Source organism: Mus caroli, unplaced genomic scaffold (genome assembly GCF_978045245.1).
Source record: "Mus caroli unplaced genomic scaffold, Mus_caroli_1 scaffold_11, whole genome shotgun sequence".
Taxonomy (NCBI): Eukaryota; Metazoa; Chordata; class Mammalia; order Rodentia; family Muridae; genus Mus; species Mus caroli.
The window spans coordinates 70,606,786-70,620,485 of record NW_028227266.1 but is presented as its reverse complement, the minus strand read 5'-3'; the positions used below and the strand labels follow the sequence as shown (position 1 = coordinate 70,620,485).

Sequence of the window (13,700 nt, the reverse complement as noted above, 5' to 3'; positions counted from 1 at the left end):
GGGACATGGAAGTTCTTCCCAAAGAATGGCTGTGCCAAAGGGCTATTGAGCCCTGTAAACTTCAGTAGAGCAGAGGATTTGAAATGTTTAAAAAAAAAAAAAAAAGACACAATGCAAATCTAAAAAATGCTCAGATAGAAGGGCAGGGGAAATGGCTCCTTTGAAAAGGTATTTTATCACACAGGTGTGAGGATCCCAGTCCTAGAGAGGTAGAAACAGGGAGGATTCCTGGGATTCACTGGCCAGTTTAGCAAGTGTGGGATCTCAAGGACCCAGTGGGGCCACAGACAACATTGTGTGATGAGACCACAAATATATTGGTCCACATTGGCTATAGTACTTATTTTTTAAGTGTAAGGATTTTTTATTTGTGCATATATTTATGTGGATCTGGGGTAGCTGTGTGAGGTAATTAGTTGTATGTGAGTTCAGGTGTTTTTAGAGTTCATTGGCCTCAGACCCCTGTGTGGAGCTAGAGTTATAGGCTGTTGTGAGCCATCCAATATGAGTGCTGAGAACTGAACTTAGGCTCTCTGCAAGAGCATTATGTGCGTTTAATCACCGAGCCATCTCTGTAGCATCTTAAGTATAAGTGTTAGTGTCGGTTTTAAAAATATGTTTTACAGAGCTTAATTGCTTTATTGTATATATGGTGTGTATATATACACACACACACATATATATATGGAGAGAGAGAGAGAGAGAGATAGTTTGATATAGGTAAACAATTTTCAAAGTCAATGTAATTCCTATCAAATAGAGAGATGTGTTTTAAGAATGACTTCTAAATAATATGATTTACTAACACCTTGTACAAATACCTATAACAAGAATTTTTAAAACTTGCACAACTATGTGACATTGAAGTTAACTAACCAAAAGCTGATTGCAGAAAACTTGGAACTGGGCATTCTGTGAGTGCAGTGAAGAGAGAGAGCTGGCCCGTCCCCAGCTTTGTAGCCTTGGTAAACAACTCCATGCTTACAGAAGATAATATTCATAAAGCAAGCAGTTTGTTGCTCATTCTCATGTGTCAGCTCACTTTAGTGAGATTCTCAGTGCCATGTAAAGTATCTCTCAAAAACAAGAATCTCTTCACAATATTTAAAATAGAAACATTAAATAAAATTCTAGATTTTTTAAAAGTTTTGGTTGGTTGGTTAGTTGGTTGGTTTTGGCATCAACTGAATTATGGCAAAATGTTATGGAATAAGTAGCTGGGTTTTGGAAGGCAGACAGGTGAGGAGGAACTTGGTATTTGCTTTGGTTTCCTGAGTGCTGCTCTATGTGCACATGCGAGGCAGTTTAACTTGAGACCAAGGAGAAATTCCCCACATAGGAATACGATGAGTAGTTGCTGAAACTCAGGTGAAGCTGTAAAGAGTTTTTCCATCTAACCAATATAGACAAGCCTCGTATTTAGTAGATGTCTCTAGAGTTTTCAGAAAGCTGTTGTGTTGGCAGAAGTAAATTAGTCCTGTCCTGGACATACTGCAACAAACTTAAAGGCAAGCCTGGAAAGGACTAAACTAATTCCAAGGCACTTGACTGTTGCCTGGCATTTTTTAAGGAATACAGCAAAATCTAGCACCCCAAATACACATTTCTAAGACCTAGCATTGACTTATATATAAGGATATTGAAGTAGCTGTTAGAAATGTGTTCATCAGCTCAGGTATGTAGAGGAGATGGTGATGCCAAAGGAGAGAAACTCATGGAATTTCTGAGTGAGAGTATATCTGGAAGGAAATGTGGAGGATGACAGTGACTGCCAAGTACTTGCAGCAGCAGCAGCTTTTCTGATCCATGAGAGCTGAGTTGCAGATATTTGACTTAAACACGAAGGAGAAGGCACATTTGGTGGCTAATGTCTGTCTATATCTCAGTACTCAGGAGTCTACGGCAGAGTTACTGCAAGTTTGGGGCCAGTTTGGGCTACAAAGTAAAACTGTACACACACGCACACGCACACGCACACACACACACACACACTGCAGATGAACATGATACACAAACTAGAAAAAGCAAGCATCACCCAATCCTCAACGAATACAAGTAGGTAAAATGACAGCAAGTTTGCAGATCTCCAGAGTGCCAGATACGAGCTACCATCTTTCCAGTGATTGGAAAGAGCTATGGGAATCTTAGCAAATGTCATCACCAAAAATACATAAATAAAATGAAAGGGTGGCTTCATTGTTTCTTTTGAGGTTTTTTATCTCAAGCCTCCGCTGACTCTCATAGGAAAGCTAAGACTGAGCAGGGGTCAGTCTCCCTAGACATTCATTTCAAAAGATTTGAGCGTCTGTGGGAGTAGCAAAGTCTTTTGACCATGAGGCAAGTGATTGAGGAAGAACTGAAACTTGTCTCACACCTAGGAACCAAGTACAGGTCTCATTCCTCTCAGTAAACCCTCAGTCAGTTCAGATACAAACAGGATTTGGCTTCTACAAAAAAGGAAGAAAGGGAAAGAAAATGCCCAAAGGCACCGTCTTACAAGATAGTGATGTTTAGTGCGGATTGCCAACTTTTATAGGATTTGGATTCACCAGGAAGACAAGCTTCCAGGAATACCTTTGAGGGATAATTATCCTCTAAGCATGCCTGAGAGGGAGGCTTATGCTGATAAGATTATAGAGGTGGAAAGATCTAAAAGTAGGTGGCACCATTTTCTTGGCTTAGGTTCTAGATTGTATAAAAAGGAAAAAGCAAGTTGAGCACAGTCCATGTGCTCCTGCCACCAGGACTTAACTCCTGTGATGAGCTATGTCCTCAGACTGGGAGCCAAAAGAAGCCCTTCTTTTCTTAAGGTTATTTTGTTGTTGTTGTTTGTTTTGGGGTTTTGTTTGTTTGTTTGTTTGTTTTGGTGTTTTGTTTTGTTTCATCTTGTCTTTTAGACAGGGTCTCTCTATGTAGCCTTGGCTTTCCTGGAACTCATAAACCAGGCAGGCCACAAACTCTCAGAGATCCACCTGCTTCTGCCTCCCAAGCACTGGGATTAAAGGCATATATTTCCATGGCAGACTTTTTCTGAAGTTTTTGCCATGTCATGTATTTTGCCAGAACAGACCAAGTACCCAAGACAAGGATCTATAGGGGATTGAACCTGAACCAAAACAGAAAAGAGGTACTCCAGTAAAAACCTAAAAGGTACAAAGAAAGAACAGTGCATCACTTGAGCCAGCAAGAGAATGAAATGAAAGCTTACTGCCCGTATTTAATGCCTTACATAGGAAGAGGGCGTGCCCATATCTGTGGGCTGGGCATTCTTTTCTACACATGATATCAAGTTATCTACATTATAACAGAGAAAAGTAAAAGATGAAAGGACCAGTTATGGCACGGTGACTGGGTATGACGGCTCATGTAACCCCAGTGCTTTGGGCATCCAAACAGCAGAATTGTACAAGCTTAAAGCCTGTCTGGACTTGTAAGTAGTAAGTTCCAGGCCAGCTGGGGTTATTAAGTGAGACCCTGTCTTAAAACCCAAATGGTACAGAGACAAATCTCCAAAATTGCCCTGATCAGTAATATCACATTAAATTTAATTTCCCTAACTAGCACTCGGGGAGAAACCAAGAATTGGCAGGGAAAGGTTTGTTCTCCCGTCTTACTATGTTCTCTGTACACATTTTAAGAATCGTTTCTTCCCTAAGATGAGAACAAAGAATCACGCATATCTACACACTGCTCATTAAGGTCAGTCCACCTTTGTAACTGATGAGGGTCATCAGTGTGTCTTTTTTCTATAAGCAATAGTCAACAATCAGACTATACTGACCACAAAGTCCCATGTGCTCTCTCCTGGAATTGTTTCCCCTGAACATTTGGTAAAAGGGAACAAACAGGTTTGCATTCAAGCCTACCTAGCCTGTTGACTTAAGGAATGTGCAACTCTATTAAAAGTGATTTTATACAATCTGTTATACTTCTTTTCAGATAATTCTACCACCTTGTATAATTTTCTTGGTTAATCTTTCTGCTCCTTACAGTTTCTGAACTAAAGCTACTTGTGGCTATATATACAAATGGGTTCTGTGTGGTTGGTGGGTATATAGACAGCTGTTCATCAGCGCTAAGGAAAGTAGAAGCTTTTAGGTGTTAATAAAATTTAGTGAAATGAAAGGCATAATGAATCAGACCACATTGCTGGTTGTGGTGGTATACTCCTTTAACACCAGCCAGCACTTGGGAGGGAGAGAGGCAGATCTCTATGAGTTTGAGGCCAGCCTGGTCTACAGAGCTAGTTCTAAGCCAGCCAACCTGTGAGACCCTGTCAAAATAAAAACTTAAAATGTCTGGAAGTACCTAGCAATTCCCTTTAAGTTCTTTTCCTTGACTTCACATTCTTTCTCTCCCGTAATTGACTTTTTTCCATGTGACACTTATCATTTCTTTTTTCTAGTCAGTGGATTTTGTTGAAAAGTAATTCGGGCTTGATCTAGAGCTGCCCTATTGATGTGGTGCTCACGCACCTAACCTGCTTGCACAGGCTGTTCCCCAGCACCATGGTCATGGGAATACCCACTTAGGATCATGCTCTCAAGAGTTGGGGGCCAGGCGACCAGAATTTTGGCAGCCTAGTCTTCAAAGAACCCTGTCAGAAAGAAACGTTAATTACGTTCATTAAACTTGAATAGCTTTTCTTTGCTTACTACTGTTCTAAGCATTTGATATTCCAGTACGTTTTATCAATGCAAAAAAACAATGAGGAAGCTGGGGTTTTTTCCCCAGTTTACAATAGCTGCCCCTGAGGAATAGAGAAGTTCCCATCTACAGAGTTGCTAGTGGTCCATCATACACCTGCGACAGAGTTGCAGTTTCATGTGCTAGTGTACAGCCAGGTTCTGTTTGAGCATTGTCTGTCTCATCAGATTATTTCTTTTCTTTCCCTTCTACCTACCTTCCTGTTCTTCAAAAATACTACACTCAGATATACTAGTTTTCCACATTTATTTGAATAGCCATTTATATAGCTTATTCTTCCTCTTTTTATATTTGGGCCAGGCTGGCCTCCAATGTGGGATCCTCCTAAACCTACTTGTCCAGTGTTGGGATTACAGACAGGTACTACCACACCGTGTGTGTGTGTGTGTGTGTGTGTGTACACAGGTAGCTCTGAGCCACCTGACATGAATGCATGGATATGGATTCTAGTCCTCTGGGAGATCTTCAAGTGCTCTTAACTACCAGTCAGTCTTTCCAGCCCTTTATCAAATTCCTTTATTTAACCGTTTCAATTGGTATGTAAACTCTTATTTTGACAAATGTCTTATTACTCACAAATGAGCTTTAGGTTTTGACCCATTGAGAAATTGAAACTAGTTTTTACTCATTTTCGGTTTGCACAGTTTGTATGACAGTAAGTCCTATGCTCTGTGAAAAATGAATGTGATGTCTGTTACCCTCAGAGTACTTGTTCTGAAGCAGTACTGCTACTTAATGTTTAGCAGACCATAAAAGGGATTTAATGTTTTATTCTGGGCATTCCCCATCTGTTTCAACAGAATGGCATGGTCCTCTTCTGATGGCTCTGTATCTCTGTGTGCTTTCCTATGGTATTCAAAGTGTGCTACCTTTCTACATTGTATACGTGTCAGTAAGCCAAGTGAGAAAGTGCATGGCCATGTAGAGCTTTTCTTCCAATGCAGTGAAGTCTTGGTTGTTTCAGCTAATTTTTTAAAAACAATTTATTAGTGTGTGAACATGGCTGGTTCTGCAGAACTGCAGTTATAAGAGGGTGTGCACCATCATGTAGGTGCTAGAAACTGAGCCCAGGTCCTCTGCACGAGCAACTGGTGCTCTTACTGTGAGCAATCTCTCTAGCCCCAGTGGTTTGGATTATATTGACACAGAGTTTGCCATATCTAGTATACCATATTTGCAGATATCATAGGTAGGATGTATAGAATAGCATGCTTTTGGTGCTCTGCTTACATGCTCCATTTTCATCACTGCTTATCATCCAAGTTCCTGCATTTCTTAACAAGTTGTCCTCACCTTTTACTGCATGCAGTACCCAAATTTATATCACCTAGAAAGTAAGCTGCCTGACTCATAGTGTTGTTTGTAGTTATCAAACTTTTGGGCCAATTAAATAGAATCCATTACAGTTTGGACTTGAGGTTAAACTAAGCAAGAAGAGGAACTGAGACCTAAACAAAGTTCAGTAACTTGCTCATGTGAGATAGCCAGGGCACAGGAGGCACTTGACCCTCACCACCCTGTTTATGACCAGATAGTGAGGGATGGTAGCAGCTCCATGGTGTTCTTTTTCTTCTCCCATTCTCACTCAGGAAACCTTGGTAATTAGTAATCATTCATTGTTCTCTAACTTACAGCATAATTCTTTTATGCTGTTTTGCTCCCATGTGGCTATATAACATAAATAGTCTTAGAATAGAATCTATCCCTGGCACTAAAATAAAAGTCTAGAGTTCAAGACCATTGTTCTCTGAACAAATGGCATCTACCTTCTGATTCCGGGTGCTAGAGAAACCAGACATCCATACTGACCTCGCCTGGTAAGATCGTGGTCCAAATTAAAGAGCCAAATACAGAAAATTTGAGAATGTTATTGAACAAGCAATGGTAACTTAATATTCTACTCATTTTATAATACAAGACATTTCTGAAAGGATCGCTGGTAAGGATTCTGTAGGAACAGAGTCAGTCTGTGGAAAGGAGGAGGAGGAGGTTGTGTAAATGTATGGTTACCAAGACTTGTTGATGCCAGAGGAAGCAAAGTGCCTAAAGTAACGGAGTTTGAGGGTTTGCTCCTTTGTCAGCCTCTAGTCACGATTGTTGTTGATGGGCTCTTAGTTTACCTTTCTTGGCATTTGGGTTGTCAGCCTAACCTTAAGAGCTTGGCCATCTTTCTAACTCCATATTTATTTATTTCCCTGTGGTTATGGGCAAGATGCTAGGGAACTTTAACTTACTAAATCATTTCTTGCTTGAAAGCCACTAATTAAAATCCTTTAAGATATAAATATTATTATTTCAAAAAAATTAGACATTTATGACATTTTCTCTTGAAATGTAGCCAAATGACAGTCTTAATCCACTATTCTGTTGGATTGCTATAAAAGTGAAACTATCTTTTCTACAAATTTAGTCATGTAGTTGAACAAGTGCAGAAACATGAAGTGAGAAAGCACATGTAAGTTCTACTAAAGGGACAGTGGCAGTGCAACATGAGCAGTGGTTAATTGAGCACAGGGCTTTCTAAAACAGCTTAGAGATTGCAGATAGTTTTAACACAGAGAGTTAGGGAGATAGCTCCATTGTAGAGTGAGGGATGACAGCTTAAACAGTGAAACAATTTAGAGAAGTGAAGCTTAAGTTTTGTGGCACATATAATGTGTACCTTTTTATGTTTTATACACGAGACATTGGAACTGTCTACTCACTTCCCCTTTCTGTGTGACTAAAGGCAAACTGTCTTTTATAAACTGCTGTCTAATCTACTTGGAGAAGAAAGAGCATGGATAATAGTTGGGTTGGCGTTGCTTGCATCTTGGATGACTTCATTTTGGACTTAAAAGTCACAAGAGGTCATGTCTAAGGAACTTTCAAATTAGCCCATCTTGGAGGTCCTGTTTGTAATCTATTGGCAGGTTAGAACGGTAACAATACCTGGGACTTTTAAAACACTGAGTTCTGCAGGGATCCTCTCTGTTTATCTGACTGCACACTTACTTGGCCTTTTCTTTGCTGATGCCTCCTCTTTAGTAGCTGTGTGAGTGATTTGATATGGAATGAACAAAAGGAGGGCACAGAGAACCCAGCATCTGTGCTGTTGGCACTGAGTACATAAGTATCTTCAGTATAGCGGGTGGTGTGCCTAGCACAGATGCTCGTCAATAATGCTTAAAGCAAATTGTTGTGAAGAAATAAGCAAACATTTATTTAAAAGCCGTCTTTCTTTTTGGGTGGGTCGGGGGGGGGGTGAAAAACCTTTATTTACTTTAAGAAATATTTTTTATTTAATTTAATTTTTTAAATTAGTCACTTTACATCCTGCTTACTGCCCCCCTCCTAGTTACCCCCTCCCACAATCCTTCCTCCATCCCCCTTCTATTCTGAGTTTTGCCCCCCCCCCGGGGGGGTATCTCCCCACCCCTGGCAATTCCAGTCTCTGGGAGGCTAAGTGCTTCCTCTCCCATTGAGGCCAGACAGGGCAGCCCAGCAGAAGAACATATCCCACATACAGGAATACACCCTCATTTTTAAAAAGAAACTGTTAGAATAAAAGCCCCTTTTTCTATAAGATTGAGCAAGTTGCTACCCAAATGAGGTCTATGATGGTAGATAGTGTTGACTTTAGGTCTTTCAGACAAGAATTTCCAAGTACTTTGTAAATGTTAATTAAACTGAGCAGGCCTGTGTTGAGGTTCGTGTTACTGAAGTGATTTTCCTAGCAGAATGAACGAAGGCATTAATGGTACATGACTTGTATCTTGCCTAGTTAACTTAAAAGAGAGGCAAGAGTCAAGAGACTAATTTAATAATCAGATTTCCCAAGTCTCAGGCCAGGTGTGTGGCTGTCTGATAGGAGTTGAATCCCTAGTACTGCCTAAAGAGTGTTCTTTGTTTTGATCATCTCAGGTCATGCTCAGTTATACCCAGTTGCATTGTACAGTTACTTGTTTTGTAAGGCAGCACCTGACATTTCTTCAGATGGCTAATAAGAGTCATAGTACATGGAGTTGGCAATGGGTTTCACCACAGGAGTAGAGGAGCAGCCTGTCTATCCACAAGTGTTAGGCAAACGACTTTTATATGTACCAAGGAGAAAGGAGTGCTTTGTGCAGAAGACTGTCATCAATTTAGATTTGTCTCCAAATGTTTGGATTTGACTGTCAGTATTTGTTTCTCTGAAAAGCAAATACAGGAAAGACTCACATGATTTATGCATTAAGATACTTTAAGTTTGAATAAAATAATGTTGATAGAAGTAATTTTTTTAATACTCATATACTTTTTTTCTATGTTAATATCTAGGTTTATACGGGGTTTTATGTGTTTGTATGTGTGTGTCTTTGTCTTTGTGTGTTTATGTGTGTTTAAGTTTTAACTGCTTGTACGACATGCAAGGATTTATGTAGTGGTGAATTGAAATTTGTGGTTGCAAATTAGTACAACTTATAAAAATGTAGAGAAATCATAACTGGCTTTTACAATACAAACAAGGAAACTCTCTAGTTTATGTCTGTGCTCAGGAGTTGTTAATGGAATACTTGCTATAATTAGTAATTAATTGACTAGAAAATTTCAAAGATCCAGGAGTTGCAGAAATATAAGCTGGGCAACCTAATATTGTTGTTGCTGGCTCTTTCCTCACCAGCATATTTTTTTTCAGCTAGTAAGAGAACAGACACTATAGAGCAGACGTCTTCAGCCCGAAGATGGAAATGGACAGGAGAAAAGTTTTCTGACCCGTCTCAGATACCATCAGCTGCTTTTTTAATCACCTCTTGGTATCAGGATTTCTATTGGAAAAATAGTGCTAGCAGTGATGCTTTGCAATGGAGTAAAACACCTGTTGTATTTTTCGTTCAAGAGTAGCTAGTCAGCAAGGGCTAGCTCCTACCACAAAGCCCACAGTAGTCCTGAGATGTTGAGAGGAGAGTTGAGAAGTAGAAGGGTGCTTTAGAAGAGAACACTGAGAAGTGAGTGCTGCGGAGCCTTAAGGGAGGTGGAAGGTCAGGCTCCCTCCTCCCTCCCTCCCTCCCTCCCTCCCTCCCTCCCTCCCTCCCTCCCTCCCTCCCTCCCTTCCTGTAATATAAACTTTTCCATGCCTTAGATGGGATTTGATAGAGATGAGTGGATTGGAGAACTAAGTAGTACTGAGCTGATGTGGAAACCATGCCTTTGAACTTCAGACCTTAAGCTTGAATGAATAAACCTTTTCTGACAATAATTTAGTTGTCTTTGATAGAGCATAACCTGTGTGAAGGCAACTGTTGTGCATGTCTTCCTGTGGACCAGGTGCCCCAGCCTGGCCTTTCCCTTGATGATGCAATAGAGCACTCCCATATTTCGATTATGAGATTCTTAATGCCAACTTGTAGAAAATGCTACAGTCCATTGGGATTAAAAGTCCCATTAATACTGATGCCTTTGTTGGATATAGCTTATAGTTTTATACATGACCTTTCTTTTCTTTCTTTTTTTTTTTTAACACCCACAAGTTAAATAGAGCCTTAACCTATATGCAGAAAATGGTAATCATTTTCACTTTCAATGTTCCAGTGTGGTTGTAAGCTGCTCTGTAGGGAGGCAGGTATTGTAGGGAAGAGGCTCCAGGGTGAGGGAGGGGTACAAATGAGGTATGAGAGTGACCCGAAAGGACACGGGGACACATGGAGCTGCAGACTCCCACCAGAAGACTATAAGACAAGACAAGGGTGCTCTGACTAAGCTGGTGGAAGCTATTAGGGCCAATTATAATGACAGAAATGACAAGATCCGCCACCACTGGGGAAACAATGTCCTGGGGCCAGCTGAAAAAGGTATAGAACTCACCACTAAATTGAATTAAATGTACACTTTTAAGTTTTCTGTACATAAATGTAATTAAGAAATTTAGAAAGAAAAGAATCTCATAATCCCATTAGTTCATAATTCTTTGGAGGATTTCATCTAATACATTTCCAAGGCAAAGTATCTTCTCCAGGTTCTTACGTTCAGGTACTTCCTGCTCATATAGTGGCTCTGTGTTGGGATGCTGAGGAATTGTTGAACTACCCTGGCAAGTAGAAGCTACCATTGGCAAGGCCTTGAAGGACCACCACCCAATTTGGCCTCTGCTTCTGGATCTTCCAGGAGCTAAGACACTGATTGATGCCTTACACTTGAACCAGTACTGACAGAGCAGGCCCCAGCTCCATTGCTTTCCTTGCCGTATACATCCCCAGAAACTTCCTCCCAGAAGTTGTTTGAGTCATAGCAACAAGACTATGTATGTAACTACAGTACAAACTCAGGCTCTCTGTCCAGAGTATTTGCAATAGAGCTATGCCATACTACTACCAGTGATTCACCTGCCTCTACCTCCTGAGAACTGGGATTAGAGCACACAGCCACTACAACCAGCTCTGAACTTATAAGTCCTTGGAAAATAACTAGTTTCACATGATGAAAGGTAAAAGGAAAACATACTTCTACTTCAAAATCTTTTGAATAAATACTATTTTTATAGCAAGTGATCTGTTTTCTGTATCAAGACTTGTAATGTGTAATACTTTCATCTCTTGTTAACTCTCATCCCCTCTGACTTGAACATAGCTATGGAAGGAAAATAGTTGAGGGATATTTATAGACAAAGGTCTAAAATTAAATTTTTGAATATTTATTTATTATTATGGGGATGGATACACATATCACGATTGTACGTGTGGAGGTCAGAGGACAACTTATTGAACTTGGTTCCCTCTATCCCTCTGACATGAGTTCTGCGCTTCAAACCCTTACCTGCCAAACCATCTCACTGGGCCCAATTTTACATTTTTCTAGATTATCTCAATCATTAAGATTCTAAAGGACTTCATTGATACTCAGGCTGATATTCATATGACTTTTTGTTCCGTTTTCTACCTTAACTTGTTTTAAGTTCTTACTAGTATATTTGAATCTTAGTACAATACATTTTAGGTTACTGGTTAGCTTTGAAGTCTTTCAGAGACTGTTTTCATTTACTGATAACTAATTGTATTTATGACTTGCAATGTATTTGTGTTGTTAATGATTATATCAGCTATGTCTACTGATTACTAATGTTTGAGGGTAGGAATTTCTCAGATAGGAAGGACTTAGTGTTTCAGCCATGAAGTTGATACTGTACTTACTGTGTTAAGTGGCTGTCTAGACAGATGTATCGCCTTTATAGTACTGACATAATCTCCCAACTCTTTCTTGCCAAGTATATGAGGTAAGAGATTTTTCCTAGTGAAAACCATCTTTTAAAATTAAGGATAGGAGCTATGAAAGATTTTTAATATCTCATAAACTAATATCATCCCCCAAAATAACGTGCCTATATATGAAGGTGTAAACTACCCTAAATTTTTTCCCCACCGAACTTTATTTTTAAAATTTATTTATTTATTATATGTAAGTAGCTGTAGCTGTCTTCAGATGCACCAGAAGAGGACATCAGATCTCATTACAGATGGTTGTGAGCCACCATGTGGTTGTTGGAATTTGAACTCAGGACCTTCAGAAGAGCAGTCGGTGCTCTTAACCACTGAGCCATCTCGCCAGTCCCCCCACAGAACTTTTTAAGTCATTTTGAGTTAGCATTTCCTTTCTGTGTCTGTGATCCTCTTGCTTCAGAAAAGGTTTCTAGTCCATTAACTCATATGCATATTTTTCAAATTAAAATTCTTTATGTTTAAAAATTATGATAAGAATGGAGCTATAGCTAGGTGTGGTGGTGCCCACCTCTAATCCCAGCAAGATTAGTCAGTCTTGCTAATCTCAGTCTTGCAGTCTAATCTCAGGTGGCAGAGGCAGGCAGATCTCTGAGTTTGAGGTCAGCCAGTAAGCTCCTGGACAGCTAGTCGACTACATGGGTAGGACATTCCCACCCTACCCCCACACACTTCTCCTCCTAGAGAGAATGAAAATGTGAGTCATGTATGCCTATAGTCAAAGCAAGATTGCAAGACTGAAACCAAGAGGATTGCCATGATCTTAAAGCCAGCCCGAGCTCTGTAACAAAACTTGGTCTCAAAAAAGAAGTTTGTTTGCTTGTTTAATTGATTGATTGATTGTTTTAAAGAGGAAATAAGAACGATGGAGAAGATGTACAGTGTTCCAATGGCTAAGAGGCTCAGAAATAATATCCTTGGTACTTTGGTAATAGCTAAAGTGCCACAGACTTTTGTGTGTCTGCAGTGTTATTAGATGGTAGGCTTAGACTAACCCAATTTTGATTACTTGTACATCTGACCTGTGTGTAAACTTGTAAATTTAACAGATTATCCATTTTACATTTTATTCAGCCACATGATGACAAATTCAGTGACATGTAATTATAGTAAAGTTCACATAATCTTGAAATTATTTGGGTAAATTCTTATCAAGGTAAAGTCACCTGGTGACGTTTTACCTTGAAATGGAGAAAAACATCTTGGCATTTTTTTTACTCCATTTTTGACATCTTCATCAACTTGTATTATCTTTGCTGAAGTCATAAGCAGTATGTTATTGTGATGAGAGGTATTTAGTTATTTTAACAAATTTATTTACTGAATATACATAAATTATTAAAAATAAATGAGTAGGTACTGGAGAGATGGACCAGAGATTAAGATCACTGGCTGTTCTTCCAGAGGGTCAAGTGTGATACCCAGCAACCACATGGAATCTCAGAACTGTCAGTTAACATCAGTTCCTGTGAATCCAATGCCCTCTTCTGGCCTCTGCAAACACCAGTTATTAATGTAGTACATAGGCATACATATAGACAAAATATTCATACACAGAAAATATAAATAAATAGATGTTTTAAAGAAAAAAGGTGGAATGAATGCTCTATTAAAAATTTTGTACAGTGCCTGGGGAGATGGCTTAGTGGTTAAGATGTCTGGATGTTCTATCTCAACACCCACATAAAAGCTGGGCATGGCTATAATCCCAGTCGGGGCTGTAGTAGGAGGCAGGAAGATCTCAGGGTCTTATCGGACAGCCAA

The 13,700-nt window shown here is 39.6% G+C and overlaps 1 protein-coding gene across 7 annotated transcripts in view; it reads left to right on the top strand.

Annotated features, from left to right (window-relative positions):
* Tcf12 (transcription factor 12) overlaps positions 1-13,700 on the top strand; it is a 269,146-nt gene that overhangs the window by 156,526 nt on the left and 98,920 nt on the right. The gene's annotated exons all lie outside the window — the stretch shown is intronic.